This window comes from Periplaneta americana, chromosome 7, assembly GCF_040183065.1.
Source record: "Periplaneta americana isolate PAMFEO1 chromosome 7, P.americana_PAMFEO1_priV1, whole genome shotgun sequence".
In the NCBI taxonomy this organism is placed as follows: Eukaryota; Metazoa; Arthropoda; class Insecta; order Blattodea; family Blattidae; genus Periplaneta; species Periplaneta americana.
This window is the reverse complement of record NC_091123.1, coordinates 171,394,579-171,422,458: the sequence shown is the minus strand read 5'-3', so window position 1 is coordinate 171,422,458 and position 27,880 is coordinate 171,394,579. Positions and strand designations below refer to the sequence as shown.

Sequence of the window (27,880 nt, the reverse complement as noted above, 5' to 3'; positions counted from 1 at the left end):
TTGTAGTGCTATTGTGAGTTTGAATATGTGGTGTAATGTAGAACAGTCTTTATTTTGTAAGTCACGTGGGTTGGACACTTAGGTCCTAGCGTCGACGCATACAAATAAATAAGAATCAATAGCTAGTAGTAGATAGATGTTTTATTCTGGTAGATGTGTTACAATTTAAGGCGGGTTCATCAGATATACAAACATTAATTTTCAGATACGTGCATTAGGATAATTTTTTGTTATTTTGTGTTTATACAGTATTGTGCATTTGTTTTTCATTTGCCTATTTTGTTTTGTAATTCCTCTGGAACTAGTTTGTGCAGAAGCTGTATGTTAGGGGAGCTCTGGATGGCAGGCGTCTGAAACAATTCATAAAAGGATGACATATTTAATTCAAACATTGCACGTGGTTTCAACATAAGTTAAAATGTAATGCTATTCGAGAACAAGGGATTTACCAAGTTCAGGATGTCACTGTCGATATATTGAACTACTTTGTATTTATTTGCTTATCTCTCTTACTTTTTGCGAGTACATATTTATTATTTTTAATGATGCTTGCAGAGAAGATGGTAGTTAAAAACTTATTCTTTGTATTGAAACAAAGATTGAAAAAACTGTATATATGAGCCTTCAATTTGTCTTCGTGCTCATTTTCGTAATTTAGTTTTGGCACTTCAAGCAGGAAAAATTACAAAGTACAATATTTGATTTAAATTAAATATATTATTTAAAAATTTACCATTATTACGAGTAGAAACACAAACAGCAACACACGAAGAGTGGTGGACATTTTGTAGTGGACTCTTGCACAGGCACCTGCAATTAATAGTTTGAAATAATTACATAAATAAATAGCAAAACAATGGACAGCATTCTCACCATTTTATAATATCACAATAAAGTCATCATTTTTATCTTTTATCAAATGCTATTGTCCACATATTTACATGTAGAATATAGTGCGTTGGTTTTGCAGAATGTAGGCTTAATATGAAGGTATTAGTTTAAAGCATTAAGCTAAGGGCCTGAGTAGAGCCAGTCGTTGATCAGTCAGACAGGCTAGCTATTAGTAACGATCCCCACAGTAGGTTTTCACCTGATGACGAAGAGAGATCCACTGTTCGAAAGGTTGACGCGTGGTAAAGGGTAGATTGGCTACATGTTAAATAAGAGCGAACTGTATATAAGATGAGATTTTTAAAATTTAAAATTTATTTCTTTGCACAGGCAAACGATTCAATATGACGAATACACATAAATATAATATAACCATGGAGTTAAACAATCGGGTAAAAGAAGAACTGAATTCTAGAAACATAAGGTAGAAAAATTAATTTTGAACATGTAAATGACTATATGTCATATTGTCTTATTAAAAATAAGCTATCTGAGGAGTTTATGCAAACAAATTTTCTGTTTCTGTCTGTAAAATTTTGATGTGACATCATTTTCTCTTTCTACTGGTCTTAAAAGTTTTTTTTCACACTGCTACAGTCTCCTCTTGTATTTTTGTTGAACAAATTCATTATTCTTTTTCGATTTTTTCTCCTCTAAGGTTTTTTTTTAATTGGAGAGTCAGTAAGTATCGCAGTAGACATTTTTCCCCTTATGTCCTCGACAATAGCTTTCTTACATTACCTCGTGAGAGTCTGGTATGAGATATTAAAATCATTGTTGTAATATTATATTATATATTATATTATATTATATTATATTATATTATATTATATTATATTATATTATATTATATTATATTATATTATATTATATTATATTATATTATATTATATTATACAAGTGGCTTATGCAGCAAATACTGCTGCAAACTAAGTTCGTTAGACGTTCAAATAAAAATTTTTCAGATTTATTTTCAATGAAGAATACTTGTCTTTTTGATAGTTATTTGCTTCCATAATTATGAAACATACTCCCTCTGAATGGATTTTTTTAGGCCAAATACTTTTTCTTGAACCTATCCAACTTCAGTTTTTGAGTTTGAACGCGAAAACGCAAGTATCAATGTCAGGACGATAGCAGTAGCTATTTCAGGTATTTGTGGATTTTAGGCAAAAGTTAAAAAAAAGTCAGGTTTGCTAAGCTTTCGAACAATAGCATTTTCGTATAGCTGCTGCATGTAGAACTTGAAATGTAGAGCGTAAAATCATTTTACCCTACTAAGAAATCTTGCTGAAATGATCTGGAGGCTACAAACTTTTCTAGGCCTCTTATTTTATTAGTAAGTAATACCTTTTGATCTTTCCTTAGGAACTGTAATTTTTGCGCTCTCTCGAGCCAATAATGAAGACAATGACGTATATCAATATCTACACTACATCGCCATTAAGTATATGAAAAAGACCCAACCCCAGTGGGTTAATAAGTATAAAAATATATGATTTTTAATAACAATATTATTATCTTACTTAAGTTTTGTAGTTATATATAGCAGCCACTCAGTAAATTATAGAAATGAAGATCTAAATTAAGATATTCTCTACATTTACTTACATAAGTACAAAACATTTCACTATCATGTCATCAATATAGCATCAATATTATGTACAATCAATGAAAAATTGATGCATCATGATATTAACTACAATAATATTTAATTTCTAATGGTAATAATGTCATCAAACCACCTCAAGTTTCGTAGATTTGAATATCCAATACACAGCTTTACTCAGAAAATTATACACTGCAGAATCAGTTTTTAATAACAAATTGAATTGAGCTCTAAATATGTCTACAATCCTGCAGGTCATGGCCTTCGTGTAATAGCCTATTGTTTATTGTAGTGTGTGTTTTGTTCTGAAATTCAATCAAGTCGGCCGTGATTCAATAAAATGAGTTCTCAAAACTAACAACAGATGGATTTTGGAAAATAGGAAAATTATGTAGGAAAATTGACATTTCTGAAAACTACTATTTTTCCGAAAGACTTTGGCTGCCAGGCATGAAAATGAGGGGTCACTCATTAAAATCCGTTCATCCGTTTTCCCGTAATTTCCATTACCAGTTCAAATTATATATATATATATATATATATATATAGATTATATTATATTATATTATATTACATTACGTTACATTACATTACATTACATTACATTATACTAGTGGCTTGCGCAGCAAATGCTGGAATCTAAGTTCATCAGACCTTCAAATAAAGTTTTGCGTTTTTATTTTCAACGAAGAATACCAAACAATAAAATTTGAAAGTTATTTGTTTCCATAATAATGAACCATACTCCTTCGGAATGTTTTTATGCCAAATACATTTTTTGAACCTATCCACCTTCCGTTTTTGAGTTTCAACACGAAAACGCAAGTAAAATGTCAGGACGATCAGTGAGTTTTTCATGTGAGAATAAAGAAGTAGCTATTTCAGGTCATTATGAATTGGGGGCGATAGTTAAAAAAAATGTCAGATATGCTATGCTTTCGAACAATACACGTAGCATCTTGGTATAGTTGCTGCATGTAGAGCTTGAAATGTAGAGAATAAAATACTTTTATCCTGCTGAAAGATCTTGCTGAAATGATTGGGAGACTACAAAATTTTCTGGGACTCTTATTTTATCAGTAAGTAGAGTTAAAATGTTCTATTAACTTTACTTAAATTAATACACCTAAATCAATAATAAGAATAAATAAATCCTAATACCTAAAAAGAAAAAAAACCTTTTGGTCTTTCCTTAGGAACAGTAAGTTTTGCGCTCTCTCGAGCCAATACTGAAGAGAACGACGCATATATAAATATATCTGCACCACACCGCCATTAAGTATATGAAAAAGCGGCAACTCCACTTGATTAATAACAATAAAAATTATTTTTAGTAGGCTAAGTCTTGAAGTTTTTAATAACCACTTGAATATGAACTCTAAATATGTCAGCAATCCTGCAAGTCTTGGCCTACGTGGAATAGCCTATTGTTTATTGGAATGTGAGTTTTGTTTTATTCTGAAATGAAATTAAATTCTCAAAACTGACGAAAGATAGATTTTGGAAAATAGGAAAATTATGTAGGAAAATTAACATTTCACTGAAAACTACTATATTTCTGAGAAACTTTGGATTCCAAGCTTCAAAATGAGGGGTCATTCATTAAAATCCGTTCAGCCGTTTTCCCGCAATTTCCATTACCAGTTCAAACTATATATATAGATTTTATTGTATTATATTATATTATATTATATTATATTATATTATATTATATTATATTATATTATATTATATTATATCATCTCATATCATATATCATATCATATTTTATATCATATCATATCTTATCATTTTTATTTCCTTATGGCGGACAGTGAGTAGCAACGCTAGTTTGAGCTCGTGCATTCGCATATTTTTTCTGGAGGTGTACCCGAATTTCGTCTATTATTTTTTGTATTTATTGATCTACCAGTGTTGTTTGATAATTTCTGCTATCATGGTTCGTGGAAAAAGCAGGCAACAGGAGGAAAGCATTGAAGATTGTGTGAAGCGTGTGTTTGAGGAGTCTTGGCGCGATCCCACCATATTGGCGGGTCTTGCCAACCTCATCAAGGACTCTGTAGTGTCGGAGCTGAAGTCTGCTCTCGCGCGCAACACGGAGGTGATCGAAAAGCTGGAGGCATCCCTTCGTGAGAAGGATGAAAGAATCGCCAGCCTAGAAAGAAAGTTAGAAGACAAACAGGATGCTCTTGAACAATATCAGCGCCGGCAGAGTCTCCGTATATTTGGGATCCCGGAAAACAACAACGAGGACACAGACCAGATCGCCATCGAAGTCGCGGCAAAAGTCGGGGTCAACCTGGTGGTGAGCGACATCGATAGGAGTCACCGGGTTGGGAGGCAAGGAGACCGACCTCGGCCGGTGATCGTAAAATTCGTAAGTTACCGAAAAAGAAGAGAAGTGTTCACTAATAAAAAATTGTTAAAAAACTCAGGTGTAACGTTGAGAGAGGACTTAACGCAATCCCGGCATGCACTATTGAAAGACTGCATCACGCGATATGGACTGACTAATGTCTGGACCACAGACGGTATTATTTTTGTTAAAATTGGGAATGTAAAACACAAAATTGTAAAAGCTTCTGATCTGCCGTAGTTAATATGCAAGCACTAGGTCATAACATCATACACTACCACATTTTCTTAGTCCGTAATTCAATTTTTAGTGGTAGGATTGCAATATTCACTATTACTGTTATCATATAAATATTATTATTAATCTCCTTCATTATTGCATTACTATTAGTTTATATTAATTTAGTTTCTGTAAGTTGTCAGTATTGACTGCATCGAGGTGAATGACTCGCTGTCTGCAGCCCCTCACACAAACGACTTTCACTTTTCTGAATTCCCTTCCACAGCCTCACCCCCACCCACCCCAGCCACCCCTAACCCACTACCTGCTACTTCGACCAGTGCCCTGTTAAAATCGTCTTTCAGCTCGCATCCTAACACTTTAAAAGTAGCCCACATAAATTCTCAAAGCCTTCTCTGTCATTTCAATGAAGTTCAGTCTATTTTCTCTCCTTTGTCTCTTCACGCTATTCTTATCTCTGAAACGTGGTTGAAGCCTTCCCTATCATCTTCTCTAGTAAGTTTAGATAATTACACCCTCTGTAGAAATGACCGAATTGGTAAACGCGGAGGTGGTGTTGCGATATATGTGCGATCGGACTTACCGTTTAAAATTGTCTACCAGTCTTCGAATGAAGTCTTAGAACATCCTGAATATCTATTCATCGAAGTCGGTGCAAGCAACAAAAAGTGCCTCCTTGGAGTTGTATACAAACCCCCTAAATCAGGATTCTTAAGTGATCTTGAAACACCTTTGCTTAATCTTGTGCCTCACTATGACCATACTGTTATTTTAGGCGATTTCAATACAAACTTATTAAATTCAAGTAATTACGCTACAGTTCAACTTAAGAACATGTTTGAGTCTTACAATATATCCATCCTTCCTTCCGCAGCTACCCACCACACCCAGGAATCGGAGACACTTCTTGACATTATTGCCACGACTAATCCTCAGTTAGCATTAACGAATGGACAACTACCAGCGCCGGGTATCTCAGCACACGACATAATCTTTCTAGAATATTCCTTGTATTGTCCAAAATATAAACCTCACATCACATCATACCGTGACTTGAAGCATATTGAGCATGATAAATTAATCAACGATGCACTTAGCCTGCCTTGGACTGAAGTGTGGAATTTACCAGACATTGACGACAAAATCGAAAAATTTAACGACCTAGTAATCCAGTTATACGATAAACACGCACCCTTGAAAACCAGACGAGTTGGTAGACGCCCTGCGCCTTGGATGTGCGATGCCATAAAATTACTCATGACAGACAGAGACACTGCTTATCGTAAATACAGACGGAGCAAGGACGAATTAGATTTTAATACTTACAAAGTTTTAAGAAATAAATGTAATCAAGCAGTAAGAAATGCTAAATTACGCCATGCACATTCCCTTATTATACCTTCGGTCAGTGCGAAAGAATTGTGGCGTAACCTTAATAACCTGGGTCTAACAAAAGCAAAGCCTCGGGTAGATAACATCAACTTGTCACTCAATAGCCTAAATGAACATTTCGTCACTGCTCCACCTGAACCATTACATAAAAAAGAGACTCTTGAATTTCTCAGATCTTACCCCCAACCTGTGTGGGATAAATTCTTCTTTAAATACATTAACCCGACTGACGTAATGAAGACGCTGCGATGTATGAAATCTAAAGCCCAAGGTGTAGACAATATAAATATCACTCTCCTGTATAAAATAATAGATGTGATTCTGCCGACCGTCACCCATATATTCAGTGCATCTATTATGACTGGGTCCTACCCCTCACTCTGGAAAATGGCATTAGTGAAACCTTTACCTAAATCTAACACACCTTCTACAGTAAACCAATACAGACCGATATCAATTCTTCCCACTCTTTCAAAAGCATTAGAACATATTGTACACGGACAACTTACGAACTATCTCGACGAACACAAACTCCTCGATGACTATCAATCGGGTTTTAGGCATGGACACAGCACTACTACAGCCCTACTTAAAGTGACCGAGGACATCCGTGAAGCTATGGATAGGGGTGAAGTAACGGCACTAACTCTTCTCGATTTCAGCAATGCCTTTGGTTCTGTTGATATCGACTTGCTTCTTGCAAAGATGAAAACTTTGCACCTATCAGACAATACCTTGAGCTGGATGGACTCCTACCTACGGGACCGCCAACAGTGTGTTTCACTTGATAATCAATTCTCCCAATGGCGATACACAAAGGCGGGAGTGCCGCAGGGCTCCGTATTAGGACCACTACTTTTCTCTATCTACATTAATGACGTATCAAAGAACTTACAGTATTGCCGATATCACCTCTATGCCGACGACCTACAACTTTACATACATTCCAGACCCAATACGATCAATGAATCGATTGACAAGTTAAATTGTGACCTAGCCACTGTCTCCACTTGGGCGGCCAATTTCGGACTCGCACTTAACCCAAGTAAGACTCAAGCCATAATTATTGGACATAAGCGTGTAGTTAACTCCCTTAATAACAGTAATCTTTCAGTTGCTACCCTTAACAACACGCTAATCCCTTATTCATCTGTCGTAAAAAATCTTGGCTTCTTTTTTGATAATAATCTAAGTTGGAATTTTCAAGTTAAAGAAACGATAAAGAAAATCTGTTCCTCCTTTCACTCTTTGAGTCGCTTGAGAAACTTCTTGCCCCAGCAACTAAAACTTACCCTAGTACAAACCCTAGTAATGCCGCACTTCGATTATTGTGACGTTTTGTTAAGTGATCTAAGTTCTGAACTGTCAGTCAAGTTACAGCGAGCTCAGAATATGTGCATCAGATACGTGTGCAACATCCGACGATATGATCACATATCACCGTCCTTCGCAAGTCTCTCGTGGCTCCGACTTAAAGAACGCAGAACTTTACACTCTTTGTCTTTACTCTTTCGAATTCTGCACACCTCAACACCAAATTACCTTTCGTCTCGTTTCTCTTATCTATACTCTAACCACGACGTAAATACCAGATCACTTATCTGTGGCACGCTAAATATACCTCTTCATAGAACATCTTGTTATTCCTCATCTTTTACAATATCCACCCCGCGTCAATGGAATTCCTTGTCACAAAGTATTAGGGGCTGCAAGACAACAAACACCTTTAAGAACAGCTTAAAAGATAACCTTATTAGCATTTCACTCCAATCATACTGATTTAAAATATTACTGACTACACTGTTGCTTTTTTTCTTTAGACATCATCCTGATTGTGCTGCATTTTCAAAATTGTCTCATAATAATCTCTTTCTATTATCTAATATAATTTGAAATATAATTAACATTCTACGTATTTTAGTTTAATTCTGCTACCCAGTTTATTTCAGTGTTTAATTAATAGTTCATAGTATTTTGTTGTTTAATTCGTAAATAACTCTTGTATACATGTAACTCTCATCTAAATCAAATTGTTGAATTCTTTGTAAGTTCATGCATATGTATATACACTTTTTGCTGGTTGTGTGGAAGAGAAGGCCTTACGGCCTTAACTCTGCCAGCTAAAATAAAATAAATCATTATTATTATTATTATTATTATTATCATATCATATCATATCATCATAACATATATCATATCATATCATATATCATATCATATCATATCACATCATATCATATCATATTACATTATATTATATTACATTATATTATATTCTTATTTAAGTAATTAAGAGGCTGGTCTTTCCACAACAGTTAACATAGCCTACTACATTGGCAACGTGACTACACAGATAGTATTTCTCAGTAACATATTTTCGGAAATGAACAACTTTTTCAGAGACGTGATTTTAGAAGTAATACCGTATTATTTTCAGTGGATTTGCGTACACTCGCGTACTATGTATATAAGCAACAAGACATAGGTGTCATTGAATTGTTTTTTAATGTGTAAAATTCCTTGTTTCTCCCTCCTTTGCATAAATATAGCCTATGTATACTAATATTTAGGAGTGTCCACTCGAGAGCAAGCCACATAGGTTAGTTAATGATGTGGAAAAGACACAGCTTCTAAGTTAATGTCTGCAACTTTGAGCGACTGTCTCTGAGCTTTATTTTAATATGACCAGTACAAACGCTAGACGCACTGAAATTACAGTTGTTTATAAATCGGAAGACATATTTGTGGGTATCATGGGAATACGTAGGATAAAACCACCTTCTCCTTTCGTTTTCCCAGTTAATATTGTCACTTTCATTACGTTTTTCGTGAGTTTTTCACAACAATTCTTGTTCCATTGCATAATTTTGGTTGGTCAATATTTTGCTATTGGTGATACAATATTAAGTATTATTATGTGGTGGCAATCCTTGTGGTTTCAAAGAATTAGAGATTTCAGTTGGATAAAAAACAGCCTGCTCACTATCTTCAACTGTATCAAGAAACTCATAATAGGGTCCTCGACTGCAAAGATTCTTATTGCATTAATTGTATAGTTTTTTGTGGTCATGATGTATCAACAAATGTTAATAAATTTAATTTCGTGTCATTTTTTCCAAGGCCTCGTGAAAGTCGATGTTAAATACAACAGAGAGTAATAAGAACAATTGACAGTAGAAGATTGCATTTTAATATTATACATGATGTTTGATCATGTTTATTTTTATTGTTTTAATTAATTCAACTTCTAGTTGTTCAATTTTAATGTAGGCCATTGTTTTCTCCTGGTTACGAAGGTTAAATGTGTAAAATTCTGTAAATATCGGTCAAAGTGTGTAGATTTGTGTAAAGAGCATACATACCCACATTCACTTTTATTTATTAAGATAATGAGAATTATAGAATCCTCATTGTAAACCCCTATAAGTCTAACTTAAAACCGTTTCTTAAGAAAACGGCATCCGTAAAATTTCCAATGCTTATCCCTTTACGGTTTCATTACACCTTCAGATTTCTTTATCAATCTTAACATTAGTCATATATTGTGATATATTTAAACGGCCACTTGTGTCAATAACATTATAAAAAATAAAACTGAAAGAAGTCGCCCAATACGTACCTAATCCAAGTTAGTTCGGAGTGTGAAGACGATTTAGTGGAAATTCAGTATGTGTAGACCTATATATACTAGCAACAGTGCTTTTACCTTATTTTAAAATACACCGTGTTCCGCTTATAAGTATAACAAAAGAAATAGCTATAACTTCTGAATTAATACAAGTATATAGTTGAAACCAACTGCTACAAAGAATGAAAACTGGGAATTTTTGTTACCTTATGTTCCATAAACCTCAACATGGCTTCCATTGGTGGCACGGGAAATATCCAACCGGTATTCAACCTCGACCCAAGTGTTATGAAGCATCTGTGGTGTAACATTCTTGAAAGCAACATAAATTCTTTCTTGTAAGTCTGCCAAATCACGTACTGGCGTCCTGTAGACCTGGTCCTTAACAAACCCCCACAGGAAAAAATCAGGTGGTGTTAGATCTGGTGATCTGGCAGGCCATGTGATGTACGGTGATCCTCTTCCGATCCATCTTGCAGGGAATTGTTCGTCTAAGAATGTGCGAACCATGTTGGCAAAGTGTGGTGGAGCCCCATCTTGCTGGAAAATTGCTGCCTATCCCATTTCATTATTGAGACGTACAGCTTCCCTCCGTCTAAGATTGTACTGACGGCGAAACAAGCGCTGTACACGAATTATGGATCTATGTTCTGCTAATGACAGCACACAAAAGGCTTTCTGCTGTGGCGTCCACATGCTGACTGACTAAAGATACGATACGAATTCTCTTATTTAATGATCTGCGCATGCGTGAGTCTTCTAAAAATAAGTAACAACAATGGATTAAAACTTCCCAATTTCCTCTTTACAATGGTACCAATCTTAACCCATTTGCATGCATTGTTATGAAATTATAACTATTTCTTTTATTATACTTATAAGCGGAACACGGTGTATGTTAATTTAACGTACTAATTTGCTTCTATCACTATGACAATGTCATACCCAGTGACTTTATATTTAAGTGAATAATTACTGATATATCTTTTTTATGTTCTTATTTCACCTGGTTTTGCTTCTCAGCATTTATCTATCGCTGTCGTAATTATTTTCGCGTGAATGAATTAACTATATATTCCATAAGGTTTAATGACACGATTTTTTAATAAAAAATTGCGCAATTTAAAAAATTTCTTAACTTACGTTATAGTTTTCGAAAGGTATTTCATTTTAATTCGAATATTATTTATGAAAGAACCGTTTTCATGCGTCCAACAATAACATTGTACAGAATTAGATAATACTCTTCCATTTTGCCAAAAGCTAACGATTGAAGTAGCCTGATTTTATGGTTAATACATTTTTAAATTTACATCGTAATAATGTGACTTGGAATCGATTTCTTGGTAAATTAACTCAGCATTTGGTAGGCCAACTTTTCAATTTCCTAAATTTATTTTGATTGAGTCATGATTAAATGTGCAGTATATTCTTCAGCCTTCCGAATGTGGAAGGGTGGTGTGAAAAAATTGGAAACAAAATGATGAAACGTGTATACATATTTTAAGGTAAAATATTTAAAAATGCTAATATACGAGGGTTGTAAATAAAGTAGTGGAAACATTGACAGTACGAATGTATTATTGAACTTAGATGGAAAATACATTTACATCCCTTCAATATATTCACCAGCGTGTTTCTGTATCTTTTGCAAAATCCTTGGTAACTGTTGAATGCCGTTAGCGATGTTGTTTCTGTTGATCTCTCTGATGGATTGCCCTACTGCATAAAGCACTGATGTAATATCTGCAAACCTCTTGCCTCTAAGTGGTTCTATCAACCATGGAAACAAGTCGTAGTCACAAGGTCCCATGTCAGGGGAATACGGAGGATGTTCCAATACTTCCCAATTCTGTAGCAATTCGGCCACTGCACTTGCTACATGACAACGAGCATTATCATACACGATGAAAGATGGATTGTCTCTCAGGAAATGTGGACATTTGCGCCGCATAGGAAGACGTATGTTGTGTTGTAGAAAATGTTGGTAGTGCTCTGCATTGACATTTTGGTCTTGTGCGGCATGGCTAATGTTAACACCACTGTCTACTATATACAGTCACGAAGGTCAATACTTACTAAATATGCAAACATAGATAGTTGCTCACCACCATAATCGCTACTATCGCCTCATCACAGACTCTTTCCCAAGCAGACGATATCGTGTTATTTTGAAAAAATTAACACCTTCCTTCCACTATTGAAATATGAAATACATAAGGTTTATATATTATTTTCGTAAAATATATATTATATTCTATAAACACACCTTCCTGTATCTTTCGGAAGAAGGATAACTTTAAACTGTTTTTCTTACAATTTATAGTACTACAAACGACTCCTTGTCCCATATTATTATTCAAATTATTGTATTTTAGCCATTTACGATTATTACAACCGAAAATGAACATTTCACAGTTTACATAGCTTTTCAAAACAATGCGAAATACGGCACAGTCAATGCCTATTCGATCTAGACCAGGCCGTAATGTTTGTTCGGGTTTTCTATTTCAGTGTATGAAGCTCAGTGCAATAATATATTAAAAATTTATTGCGTATCATTGCTAAGTTTCATTTAGTGTAACGTATCCATAAGTTCCGTTTACTTCTTGTTGCATAATATGTTCCAGATATAATTACAAAACTGTGTTATTTCAATGTGAAGAGAATTTTACATGTTAACATAATCTGTTCGCGTCAACATTTTAAGTTTAGAATGGAAGCTATTTTGAGATTTAATAAAAAAATAATTTATATTCTAATTTCAATTTAGCACATCCACCTACCTTAATTTTAGACATAACATTTACCATACCACTCCTATGAAATTAGTGTACGTACAATTGTGTTACTTCGTCTCTTAAGTAGTAGATAAATACAGTAATTCAGTACTCAATTGTAGTATTAAAATACAGACAAATTGAATGTCCGGGTTATCATACATGACATTATACTTAATTATAATGTATAATTGCGAATTTAGGAATATAAGTTAAATATAGTAAACATAACCTATAATTTTCATATGAATGGCAAGGCATTGGAGATCACTAACTGGTACAGTAAGCATAACCTATAATTTCAACATATCTAAATATCCGTGCGGTGCAATTGAAAATTATTGAATCGGGCATAAATGAATGTACAAGGTTTTCGCAATATTTAATCGAAATAAAGGCAGGTATTATACATCCGAACAACGTAATTTTCACACCACAAATAATATTACACATTAACTCGCAACTGAATTATGTCTGAAGTGTCATATAGTCATTGTTTTAAATGTTATTAATGGAATTACACTACATTTTAGAGAAACATATATTACTTTATGCATTCCAACTAATTTATATGGTTGAAACGCCGCCCTCCGTGATCGGGTTAAGCGAGTTACATGGTCTGCCTTACGACCTGTATTAGATCACGATGGCTGTGGCACAGTCTATTGTTCCTAGTACTCACAGCGCTCCAAGCGGCTAGCAACTATCGCGAGAATTGCAAAAAATCATCCCAAGCTTCGTGACTGTATATAGTAGACTGTGCTAATATGTTAAATTGGAAAAATCATATTAAAGAAATTACCCCCAAACTAAATTCGGCATGTTTTGCTATTAGATCTATGGAAAAGATAGTAAATATCAACACCTTAAAAACAATATCCTTTGCATGCTTCCACTCGGTAATGAGTTTTGGAATAATATTCTGGTGAAATTCCACAGATAGTAACAGTATATTCCTACTACAATAAAGAGTAATTAGAAAAATAGTAGGTGCCTAATCTAGGGAATCGTGTAGGATTATTTTTAAAAACTACAAATAATACCCATGGCTCGTCAGTATATCTTTTCATTAATAATCTTCCTCGTATGCAATCGTGAAAACTTTGTAAACAATTCAATGGGTCATAGCACAAATACACGTCAAAAAATAACTTACGGCAGTAAAAACTTTTAATATCCTCCCTGTCGATGTAAAAAATGAAATTCAGAACATAAGATTATTTAGGGCCAAATTAAAGAAGTACCTAATTTCTCACGCCTTCTATTCTGTAGATAAATTCGTGATATTCAACAACGCTTCATGAAATTGGTACTAAAACTGTGTATTGCACTAGTGTACTATATTGTAAACCTCGTCTGAATATATTTCATCTAGACTGTGACTATAAATTAATACTTTATAACTGTATTATGTTTTTTGACTTGTTCCTTATTCTAGCTCTGAAGGAATCTATGAATACCATGGAATGTTAATAAATACAATACAATACAATGCAGTACGTTCTCTGCTGTACGTTTCACTGAGACGCATCTTAATTAATCGAACTTGTTTCTTGGAAGTTCAAGTAAGAATATCTTATAAAACTTCTCTCTTAACCGAGTCACATGCCTTTTTGAAATCTATGAATAACTGGTGTGCTGTACCCTATATTTCCATTTTTGTCCAATATCTGTCGAATACAAAAAATCTGATCAATAGTCGATCTATTACGCCTAAAACCACATTGAGGATCCCCAATAATTTCATGTACATTATATAAAGATGATAAAAAATAAAATACTCTCATACAATAAAGTATTAATTGACTAACTGAAATACTAAAATATCTCGAAAATGTACTATTGTATCACCTCAGTACTTAATATTCCAATATATGGCAGTAGTATGTTTGACGACCTGTTCTCTTGTTACCAGTTGTGCCAACTATACAATCTCTATTGAACTCTATGGGTTAATACTTTTAACGCAAGTGTATAGCACTCTAGTTTTTGAACGATCGTCATTTAAATATATATATTGATATTGATATTGATATTTATTTGTCATTCAACTTTACAATTCACAGTTATGGTGGACCTTCACATTTCTGTTTTTCGATCCACCATCCCTTTATACATATAACTCTTTTCTATTAAGGTATTCTTTGTCGAGAATTTCTTGATTGCTTTCTAATGTTCTGTTATGACTGAATTGCTATATGTCCTTCCCCCTCTATTCTCATCTATTCTCTCTCTCCTACCTAGACTGTTTCCCTTTCATTCCTAAATTTCCTATTTTGTTACCCCTATCCATATATTTATTTCGATAATACTCCTACAGTTATATTACCCCTGCTACTACTCCCAATCCAAAACATTGAAAAACATCAAATATCTAATTCACTTAAATTACACTTCCAATTTCTCTCTCAATCCACTTCACATTTGTTCAGATATATACAGTACACACATATATATATTTTTTTCCGCCCACTTTAATTCTCATTGTATTCATTGTTTGATAGTTTATCTTATTACACTCTTACCCTATCTTCTTACACTTAACACTTTCTTCTCTGTTCCTTTTCTTACACTTTTGCCACCCCTAACTTTCCTGCACTCACTTTTTAGCACTCTTCTTCTTCGCTATAACCTCTCCAACGTCCTATCTATTCAGTCCTCACAATCACTAGTATCTGGTAGTCGCTTCATTCCTTCACTCGTTCTTCTCATGTCTTCTCTTGCATTTCCCCCATTAGTCTTGTCTATGCTCCTGACCTCAGGCACTTCCAGCTGTTTCCCTAATCCTTCGTCCGCAGTATTTTATATCTGCCTCACGTTATGTTTTCCTCCTTGGTTTATTCTGGTCAGCTGTTTCGTACTCGAAGTAGACGTCAGGTATCGTCATTGTCCATCTCTCGTTTCATTGATATTGAAGTTTTGTGTCGTTTGCATTTTTTCCATTCTTCCTAGCGTGCTGTCTCGACGTACGCATATTTTCGCGTCCATTGAACCTCCGTTTCAGTGCGCCTTGATTCACCTGTCTTTGCTAGATTTCAGTCCAAAACTCTGGTTTGTCACAATTCTTTCCACAGTATTCGAGAACGTACACTTTATCATTGATTTTCAATTTATCTATGCCTCAGACTAAGCAGATCTTTCCTCTGGTTCACTTTTACACTTCACACGTCTTAGTTTGCACTTCCTTGTTTCTTTAACTATCACATGACTCGCTGAATTTTTATATAGTTTCACCTATTTTCTCGCACATCTTTTTTTAGTTCCCTCTCCAAAACCTCCACGATTTCTGAACTTGACCCTCTGCGCTCTCGTTGACAGCTGTCCTTAAATATCACATAACTCGCTGCATTTTATATAAGTTTCGTCTACTTTCGCGCGTATCTTATTTAGTTCTCTCTCAAACATCTCCACGATTGTTGATCTTTGACCCTCTGCGCACTCGTCGTCAGTTGTATTCTCGACTTCTTTCTTCTCTTCCCCGCAGTCCCTTTCGTAACTTGCACTTGTACCTGCACTCGCAAAGACTTCTTTCCTTATACTCTCCGTATTCCCCTTCGATGATTCTCCTATTATTTCCAACCCTGGACTCCTCTCCTTCTCTTTCCTTCTTCTTACCTCTATTATCCGCTCACACGATTCATAACCATCAGTAGCTCCCTCTTCTTCACTAGACTCATTCATCATTACACAACTTAAACCTTTCTTTATCTTCTCATTCGCATATTTCTTTGCCGCTGTAGCCTTTATGCCACTCTTCTTAGAAGTGTACTTCTTCCTGTCTGTTAGTTTGGTGATCCGTTTTTTGCTCCCTGGTTCAATGTCTTCTTTCTGCGTGTGACGCCTTCTTGCTTCGACTCCTGATTCATCATTTTTCGCCGCATGCTTCTCGTATTCTACATTAGCTCCAATGTTTGCTTCCGAAGCCAGTTGAACTGTTCGCTTGATTTCATTCTCTACTCCTGCTTTCGATTCCCGCTGCGCGTGTTTGTCAGTCTGCCTCTGATGTTTCTCTACCACGTTATTTAATCCAAATTCCGGATGATTTATATTCTTCTCACAAAACTCCAGGTCATAGTATCTCCCGTTGACTTTAAGTTTTTCTTCATATATCTTAGCAAAATTTCCCTTATTTCTAGCAGCTATCATGAACGGTATCAGCGCTTTGCGTCTTCTTCTTGTTTCATAGTTTACGTCTTTTTCAACCCTTATTTTCGTCATTCTTAATTTTCTTAAGTTCCTTAAGATAATTTCTCTTGTTCTCATGCTTACGAAAGAAATTAAAATAGGTCTAAATCTTCCTTTCCCAATTCTATAAGTCTGTTCAATGTGGCCCACTCTCACGTCGATACCAAAAATCTTACCGCACACGTTGCATACAGTCTCATATGTATCCATTTCATATTCATGACCCTCTTCTTCCACCCCGAAGAATATTAAATTCTTCTTTCTTTGCTTATCTTCATAATATTTTATTTTCTCTTTCATTTGCTCATTATCCCGTACCAGATAATCAATCTTCGCACAGATGTTATTTATTCTGCACGTCAAGCTTCCTGATGTTATATCCACTTGATTATTCGAGTTTCCTGTACTGTTCTGCATTTGTAGTCCTCCATTCCTAGCTTCATTTCTCCCCTTCTTTATCACTTCTCGTTGTAGCACTTTTTCCATTTTCTAATGTACCTTCCGCTCTATCACTCGTTCGTAGGTCAATGCCTCTATACGCTGTTCAGACTCCGCTCCTTCAGCACACGTCCTTACTCGGCTAAAACTCGTTGATGACTGTGAAATATATATATATATATATATATATATATATATATATATATATATATATATATATATATATATTAATATTGCATAAATTTGTTTGATGAGCAAAAGTTTCTCGTTTAAGAAAGTTTGAATGTCGTTGCCAAGGTAGTATGTGGGTTATAAGTAGAGCTTTAACGGAGCGGGAAATATCGTGTAATAAACTTACGATTCTTTCCTTATTTTACGAACACGAACACACGTCACTTCTGACGTCAACATAGCGCTATAGGCTTAGCGTGCGACGAAGGTGCGAAATCTTTCTAATGTAAGCATCTGCGCACGCACGCATTTGGTTTTACGGGATAACGAATGGCCTATAATACTATTACTACTAGTCTAGTAGTACTACCACCACCACCATCACCATCACCATCAATTTCGTATTCCGCAGATAAAATTGCGATATATATCCAGATATGCATTAATAATACCTTAATCTCTGTGGGAGTTATAGTAGCCTATACTTGTTGATGCAACAATTATTATCCTAATGAAACTTACAGATTCCTCATTGTAAACCCCTATAAGCCTAATTTAAAACCGTTTCTAAAGCTCTACTTATAACCCACATACTACCTTGGCAACGACATTCAAACTTTCTTACATGAGAAACTTTTGCTTATCAAACAAATTTATGCAATATTAATATATATATATATATATTTATTTATTTATTTATTTATTTATTTAAATGACGATCGTTCAAAAACTAGAGTGCTATACACTTGCGTAAGATTTCCACTAGTAATCCTTTTACGGTCTCATTACACATTCAGATTTCGTTATTAATCTTAACTTGCTAAAGGTTGGTAATACTGTGATACGAGTATCATTGTGATAGTTCTTTTCGAGAATGTATTGCAGTTTTACTGAGCGGTTTTGGACAGCATCTTGTCCACGAACATTCCCTTAATACGTTGACGTAAACAACCGATTTCCTCTGACTCAGTAAAATTCTAATAAGGTCTCAGAAAAAAAAAAACAATATCACTGGTATCAGAATGTTACAACATTTACCTTATTGTGATGTATTTAAACGGCCACTTGTGCTAATATCATTATAAGAAATAAAGCTGAAACAAGTCACCCAATACGTACCTCAACTGGAGTTAGTTCTGGAGTGTAAAGACGATTTAGTGGAACCTCAGTTTGTTTAGATCTATATATACTGGCAACAGTGAAATTTCACCTGATTCCAATACTTTCATTTGACCTACTAATTTGCTTCTATCGTAAGACAATTTCATAACGAGTAATTATATATCTAAATGGATAATTTTATTACTGAAGTTTCTTTTTCGTTATCTTCTTTCTTCGACTGGTTGTGTTTCCAACTATTTATCTACCGCTGTCCTAGTTATTTTCGCGTGAACTAATTAACACTATCATTCCACAAAAATTTATGACACGGGTATTTTTTTATCAAAATTTGCGCAATTTAAAACAATGTCATAACTTGTATAATGGATTTCGAAAGGCATTTCATTTCTCTTCGAATATGACTTGTGAAGGAACCTTTTTCATGCATCCAACAATAACAAAAATTGTACAGAATTAGAAAATGCAGATCGAGTTTGCCGAAAGCTAACGATTTAGGTAGCCTGATATTATGTTTAATACATTTTTCAATTTACTGTATATTGTAATAATCGGGCTTGGAATCGACTTCGTGGTAACTTAACAACTTAACGTTTGGTAGGCCTATTCTTCAATTTTCTAAATTTAATCCCATTGTGTCAGGATTAAATGTGCAGTATATTCTTTAACCTTCCGAAAGTGGAAGGGTGGCGTCAGAAAATTGGAACGAAAATGATGAAACGTGTATACATATTTTAAAGTAACATGTTTAAAATTGCTAGTATACGAGTGTTGTAAAATAAATAGTGGCAACGTAGACAGTACGAATATATTATTGAACTTGCATGTAGTCTCGATGATTGTCATCTTCAAGTTCGGCAGTTCCTACAAAACTGTTTTCTGTTGCTGGATAACCACTTCAGATTCTAAATGAACTTCCTTCAAACTCCTTCTTGGTAACTAAAAAATCAATGACTTCAAATTCACAGCCATTACACACAATTTGATAGTACGAAGGGTGTGTTTTGGGATACTTCGCTACATCAGTGGGTCATGATGTTGTGTAACTGGGATAAATGGATAAGTTTTGACTCAGGGTAATTGATTTATTTCTGAACATTTTTTTTTTATGAAACCGTAATCTATACTAAGATGTTCAGCTCAAAATTATTGTAATTTCCGACATATGGAATTGTCTAGCAACCATAACGAGTAGTAATTAAAACACATTGACTTATGCTTGTTCTCAACGCTTCGTTGTGACAAAAGTTTATGATTACCACTTAATAATAGAGAGTTCTCACCAATATCTGCTTAATACAAAAAGTCAGGTCAATAGTCTATCTATTACGCCTAAAACCACAGTGATGATTCTCAATAATTTAATTTACAGTATATAAAGATGAGAGGAAATAAAATACTCTAATACAGTAAAATATTAATTGACTTACTAAAATACTAAAATATCTCGAAAATGTACTATTGTATCACCTCATTACTTAATATTCCCCTAGATGGCAGTAGTATGTTATGACGAACTGTACTCTTGTTACCAGTTGTGCCAACTAAACAATCTTCATTGAAATATATGGACGAATACTCTTAATAATAATAATAATAATAATAATAATAATAATAATAATAATAATAATAATAATAATAATAATAATAATAATAATGGCTTTATTTAACCTGGCAGAGTTAAGGCCAGAGTTGCACTCAACCAGGATTCAAACTCGCTTACACAGTTGAACATAAAACTGGATCGGGATTAAGTAATTACATACTGATACAATTTAGTTACATAATGAGATCAAAAGAGGTAGATACATAAAATGTACCTCATTAAATAAAAATAAACATAGTGAAATACATATTAATGGTGTTAGAATCAAATACGAATCACATAAAAACAGAAGCCGATAATTAAAAAAAAAATGTACACAGTAAAAATAAAAATGAACACATTAGTATACATATTAGTATTAGATTACAATGAAGTAAGATTTACATAATTAAACCATAAATCGACAATTGAATAAAATGTACTAAAAAAATAGATTAGTAATAAAAACAACAACACAGTGGGATACATATTGGCGTTATGTGATAAATAAACACGATTTAGATAATAAAAATAAGAAACAAAAAAATAAAAATAAATACAGTGGAACACATTCCATTAAATATTTGCAACGCGTTAGGTCTGGCAACTCATCACAAGATATTTTTCTAATTTACATTTAAGGGAAATTAAAGTTCGGCAGCCCTTGACTTCAGGCGGCAGAGAATTCCAGTGACGAGAAGTAGCAACAGTGAAAGATGAAGAATAAAGAGATGATGTGTGCAGTGGTATTTCTAGCGTGTTATCATATTATGACCTAGTATTAAGTTATGATAGTGAGAAAGATTGTGGAATCGGACAGATAAGTAAGAGGGAGTAGAGGTGTGCAAAATTCGGTATAAGAGAGAAAGGGAATGTAACTTTCTCCTCTCATATATATATATATATATATATATATATATATATATATATATAAATTTTGAATATTGCAAAAGTTTCTCGTTTAAGAAAGTTTGAATGTCGTTGCCAAGGCAATATGTGGGTTATAAGTAGAGGTAGGAAGATCGTACCAAAACATAGAATTGACGTTGTGTGCAGCCACTCATATAAATCATCTCGGCTCTGTAGGACTGTGTAATTGTCTGCTGTGTATGCTACCTCCGCAACTGTGATGGATGACTTTCTTAAGTACATTACAGCAAATGCACCGTAGAGAAGGAAATTGATTGCGTGCTAACGTTTGCAGCGGAGTTGTGCTCGACTTATGCATGATGTTGGTATGTTTCAATATCCTTTCACACACTCTGCTGCAGCCCAAAAATGTAGAAATGACGCCGAGAGATGTGGAAGAATAATTATTGTGTAAATATACAGTATATAGCAATCCGTAGAAGTCCCAATAGACATTAAAATAAAAAAATGAAAAGTGCTTTTGAAACAAATTATGGGTTTAATGTGATGTGCCATGTCGAAATTCACTATTATAGGCTATTCACAAAGATGTAGTTCTTTTGGCGACACAGTAAGGAATACTGTATATTTCAGATTGCTCCAGTTACGTCTAGTGACGTAGAAGAAAGATTTTCAGATTACAATATTACTTTTGTGAACATAGAAAATAATATTTTTGGTAAACTAAAAATTTAAATTATTATAATCCCGTCGCTCTTATTTCCGGCGGCCAATCACGTTGCAAGTCGGCTACATTTAAACATGTGCGTCTTTTCATTCGCTGTTGATTTCGTTATGGACTTCCTAAGGCTCTACAGATACTGGGTATAATCGTCCGCCATTTTCGTTCTTTCCTTGCCGTATGCAGCAAGCAGACGAGAATTTACAACAGTACAAATTTTAATTCCGCTCTCTTCTAGATGTATTTGTTTAAAATAATAATAATAATAATAATAATAATAATAATAATAATAATAATAATAATAATAATAGAATCAAGGGTAACAATCGACTTAGAGCCATGCAGCTGGATACTCCGATAATTAAACCTTCAACAACAGTGCAGAATTTGATCCACATACATTAAACATTATAGTCAGCAATTGATTTCGTTAGGTATACAAAAGCTATCTCAACATTCACTTACCTATTTATTTTTAAGTTTCTCACATTAAATATTATAACAGGAACGTAATCGACAGTTTGAATTTTTTTCCGGCAGCGAGTCCCACAAAGTGCGGGGCCTGGGGTGACCGCCCCACTTGCCCCGTCGAAAGGACGGCCTTTCTATGAGAATCCACAGTTCTAACAGACTTAAGTTGTCACTCTGCAAACTGAGGTCCGCGCATATGTTACTCCCAGTAACTGGGAAACTAGTACTGTGCAGATTTCGAATAGGAATCACTTTTAAAAGTAATTCTTTCTAAACATTGTTCTCGCTTTGACTCCCAGCTAAAGTTAAAAATAGAAAAACTTTTGAAGGTGTCAATGTCTATTTTAAAAATGACACTTCTAAGTTAGTAATTTTTTCTCCCTTCCCAAAAAAACATTTAGATTTCGAATTTTTTCTATGCTTTCCTTAGATATTCATCTATCAAACCTAAAATTTACAATGCGATTATCATAGGTGCTACGACGTGATAATGTATAACGGTGCGGAAAATAGCGTCGTCTGCTAACCGCAACTGGCAATGAAAGAACTAAAATGGCGAACGATTATATGTACCTACTCTTTATAGAACCTACTCTTACCAGGGCGTAAGCAAAGAGGCGGAGCCACGCCGGAAATAACAGCGACGTGACTATTTTGCTTGTTATTTTTATATGTATGGATAAATTATTTTATATAGAAAATTAAGAATGTAATTGGCAATTACTGTTCCCATACACAATGTTAATCGTTCATTTTGTTTCTGATTCTAAGGTCTGGATCATTGGCACAAATATAAGTTTGCTTACCTACATGTTTGTCTTGTTGGTTTGTTGACGTCACTGCATTTCATGCGGTAGATATGCAGGATGGATGGCAACCTCTGCACCAAAATAAAACTGATAATAGATGATGAGGACTGATTTGGAAATCTAAATAAATTTTTGTCTAACATTCACTGTTTAGAGAAAATCGTTATATTCCTACTAAGCATTTGGCAATATCACAGCTCTGCAAAACCTCTACCAAGCGCGGGCTGCACTCCTTACCTTCCCCTCAACCTCTGTGGTATTCAGTCTGTGACGCGTGACAGTGCGCTGCGTTGCAAGATATATTTTAACGATTTACGCAATTATTAAATTTAAATTCTTAGTTAACGGTTTGATATGCGAAAAAAGATTCAAGACACTAACTGTTCAGATTATTTTTATCTATCTAGGTGTATAGCAATCAGCCATTTCTCTCGGGCCATTACTGTAATAGATCGCTGCAAACAATAGGCAAAGACTACTTTTTTGCTACTTAACAGTGCTTCATCGAAGTAAAAATGTAATAAAAGTTTTGTTACATTTAACACAGTAGAATCGCGTCTTAAATTTTGACGTATCAGTCCCCTTCCAGTCTGTATAGTCCAAGCTCACACAACTTAACAGTTTCGGCACGAACTTCTTACCTCAGGTTATAACCAGGCCTCGAGACTTTGGACCCCATACAATAAGTTTACTGTGCATGCACTGTAGGTTGTTGACTCGCTGCAGGTAGGTAGAGATGTATTGAGGCAACAACGTTGCTATTTAGAGTAATCTACGGTAGTATGGGGAAACACACACATATGTACATTCTGAAAGTAAATGCACATTACACAATGACAATTTCAAAAGAATGTGAAAAGCCTTATTCTCCTGTCTTTTATAAGCATTTGTGTTTAATTATACACAGTGGTAATGGTGGAAATAAGCATGTAGCAATTTTAATTTTTTTCATTTATACTATTGGTCGCCTTTGGGAAGTGCAGTTACAGTACCGAATTGCAATTTAGGCCTACCTACTTCAAGATACATTCTCAGTGTCCCAAACGTAAATCTTTTTCGGTTATCTGCCAAAGTTTGTACTGTGGAAAGCTACGCTCCACGTCGCATGACGAGATAGGAGCAAAACGAAAAAACTTAACATCATTGCAGTCTCTAAGAGACAGTCCTTTATTCTCGGGTGACTCTATGCCCACTAATTTACTGTTTATGTTACTCAATGTTCCATATCCGTTATTTTGACATAAAATTGATTTCCACTTCTGTTTTACACGTTCAGTAACCGGTGTACTTGGTGTCTCATTAATTCTTTGCGTCATTTTCTAAATTAATCTGAGAGCTTCCGGCATCTCTTGCTCTGACTTCTCTAACCGTGTAATAGTTACAGACACAGTTTGAAAATGGGTTTGTATGAACACCATATTATTCGTCAGAACCTTCAAATTCAGAGCGTTTCTTTGCGTATTTGTTGGCATTCATTCCACAGTACCCCCACCCACTGTACGCTTTACCACTATACTCAGCATGCCGTTATGCAGATTTCCCAATGAAGTGCTCTATTGGGTCCGAAGTCTCGAAGCCTGGTTATAAGAGCACACTAGCGCTGTAAGCACTTATAACAGCACTGGGATATCTTTTATCTGTATAGGAACCAGAGAAAGTGCAGTATTGTCAACTTACGAAGGATGTAAACACTAATGGTAAGTAGGAAAAAAGGGCATGATCCTACAAAAAATATATTATCGTTGCATGGGAAAAGAAACTTAGTCATTGTTCTCTGAAAAATAATTCCAAGTGTTTGCACTTTAACCCATATTTGGAAGTCCTAGGTTGACTTCCGTGAAGCGCTGATTTTTGAAAATGTTCGTTTTGACATTGAACATGACTTCTTGAAGAAGGTTGATATAGGATAATCAGCTCTAGCTCTGAAATGTTATGCAAAACCCCGCCGAGTCTGTAAGGCTAAAGCGGTAGTACACTTGTCGACTAGGCAGTCTGCACAGATTGGATTTCTGGCCAGGTCGTGATGGAATTTGTAATGGATAAAACAGCCGCTGCAGAGGAATTTTCTCGGGGCACTTCCCTTTTCCTTTAGCCTACCATTACACAAAGACTCTACTTATTCCCGTCACTTTATCTGTTACGTCGTAATATTTAAAAATATACAGCGATGAATTCTTCGGGCTAATACAGGTTTCCAATGCTGATTTAGGAAGGGTTTGGAGGAAGAGTTCTGGAGTTTATTAGGTACTTACCTTGTCTCTGTATAACATCTTCATCAGTATGCACCATCTATCAATACCGGATTTACAAATGCAACCCAGTCCACCTTTAGGACTTGCAAAATTGTCGCATTTATAGGCCTGTATATCTATATATAAGGTCGAGTAGGCTACTGTAAGCCTAAGAACTTGGATCTGTTCTGGGTCCAGCTCTCGAAAATTCAAGCCAAACCAAGTTACTCCAGCCTAGGGTTGCAAGGTGTTCTGTCAACTTGTACACCAAAGAGACTGAGGCGTGTTCTGTCAACATGTACTCCAAATAGACTAGGGCGTGTTCTGTCAACGAATACACCAAAGAGACTGGACCGTGTTCTGGCAACACGTACACCAAAGAGACTGAGGCGTGTTCTGTCAACGAGTGCACCAAAGAGTCTGGACCGTAGTCTGTCAACGCGTACGCCAAAGAGACTGGACCGTGTTCTGGCAAAGTGTACACCAAAGAGACTGGACCGTGTTCTGGCAACGCATACACCAAAGAGCCTGGGGCATGTTCTGGCAACGCGTACACCAAAGAGAATAGTGCGTGTTCTGTCAACATGTACACCAAAGAGACTGGGGCGTGTTCTATGAACGTGTACACCAAATAGACTGGGGCGTGTTCTATGAACATGTACACCAAATAGACTGGGGCGTGTTCTGGCAACGCGTACACCAAAGAAACTGTACCGTGTTCTGTCAGCGCGTACACCAAAGAGACTGGCCGTGTTCTTTCAACGCGTACACAAAAAAGAGACTGGGCCGTGTTGTGGCAACGCGTACACCAAAGAGACTGGGCCGCGTTCTGGCAACGTGTACACCAAAGAGACTGGGCCGTGTTCTGGCAACGTGTACACCAAAGAGATTGGGCCGTGTTCTGGCAATGCGTACAACAAAGAAACTGGCCATGTTCTTTCAACGCGTACACAAAAAAAAGACTGGGCCGTGGTCTGGCAACGTGTACACCAAAGAGACTGGGCCGTGATCTGGCAATGCGTACAACAAAGAAACTGGCCATGTTCTTTCAACGCGTACACAAAAAAATAGTGGGCCGTATTCTGGCAACGTGTACACCAAAGAGAATGGGCCGTGTTCTGGCAACGTGTACACCAGACTGGACCGTGTTCTGGCAACGTGTACACCAAAGAGAATGGGCCGTGTTCTGGCAACGCGTACACAAAAGAGACTGGGCAGTGTTCTGGCAACGTGTACACCAAAGAGACTGGGCCGTGTTCTGGCAACGTGTACACTAAAGAGACTGGTCCGTGTTCTGGCAACGCGTACAACAAAGAAACTGGCCATGTACTTTCAACGCGTACACAGAAAAAGACTGGGCCGTGTTCTGGCAACGTGTACACCAAAGAGACTGACCGTGTTCTGGCAACGTGTACACCAAACAGAATGGGCCGTGTTCTGGCAACGCGTACACAAAAGAGACTGGGCAGTGTTCTGGCAACGCGTACACCAAACAGACTGGGCCGTGTTCTGGCAATGTGTACACCAAAGAGACTGGGCCGTGTTCTGGCAACGCGTACAACAAACTGGCCATGTTCTTTCAACGCGTACACAATAACAGACTGGATCGTGTTCTGGCAACGTGTACACCAAAGAGACTGGACCGTGTTCTGGCAACACGTACAACAAAGAGACTGGGCAGTGTTCTGGCAACGCGTTCACCAAAGAGACTGGACCGTGTTCTGGTAACGCTTACACCAAAGAGACTGGGCAGTGTTCTGGCAACGTGTACACCAAAGAGACTGGGCCGTGTTCTGGCAACGTGTACACTAAAGAGACTGGGCCGTGTTCTGGCAACGCGTACAACAAAGAAACTGGCCATGTTCTTTCAACGCGTACACAAAAAAAGACTGGGCCGTGTTCTGGCAACGTGTACACCAAAGAGACTGGGCAGTGTTCTGTCAGCATGTACACCAAAGAGACTGGAGTGTGTTCTGGCGAGGCAATACTGATCCAAGCATACTCTTGATTTGAATATAAGAGATTATCGAACCTAAATCAAACTTCCTGCAGCCACTACACTAGACCCCCGAGAGTGACCACATTATTGAGTGATCAGTGTATCATTGTGAAAGTATCAGTACTTCCGCAAACAACTGTTGGAGTTATAATACATCCGATACATCATAGTAATGTAACATGACTGAAAGCTATGATTCTGAAGTATCCGTGGACATGAATATTAAAGAGTTATGAACAATTTTATTGGATGTAACTCAATAATTTTAGTCCTGTTATTAGTTTGAACATGAGGTGAAATGTAGAACAATCTTTACTTTTATGTCACGTGGGTTGGACACTGAGGTCCTAGCGTCGACGCATAGAAATAAATAAGAGTCAATTGC

The 27,880-nt window shown here is 35.9% G+C and overlaps 1 long non-coding RNA gene across 1 annotated transcript; it reads right to left on the bottom strand.

The window, feature by feature from the left end:
- Positions 1–123: 123 nt before the first annotated feature.
- Positions 124–18,911, bottom strand: LOC138703722 (uncharacterized). Its single transcript, XR_011333248.1, has 3 exons — positions 18,810–18,911; positions 734–810; positions 124–350 (listed from the first exon to the last, which is right to left on the bottom strand). It is a non-coding gene; the product is annotated as an uncharacterized lncRNA (long non-coding RNA).
- Positions 18,912–27,880: the final 8,969 nt, after the last annotated feature.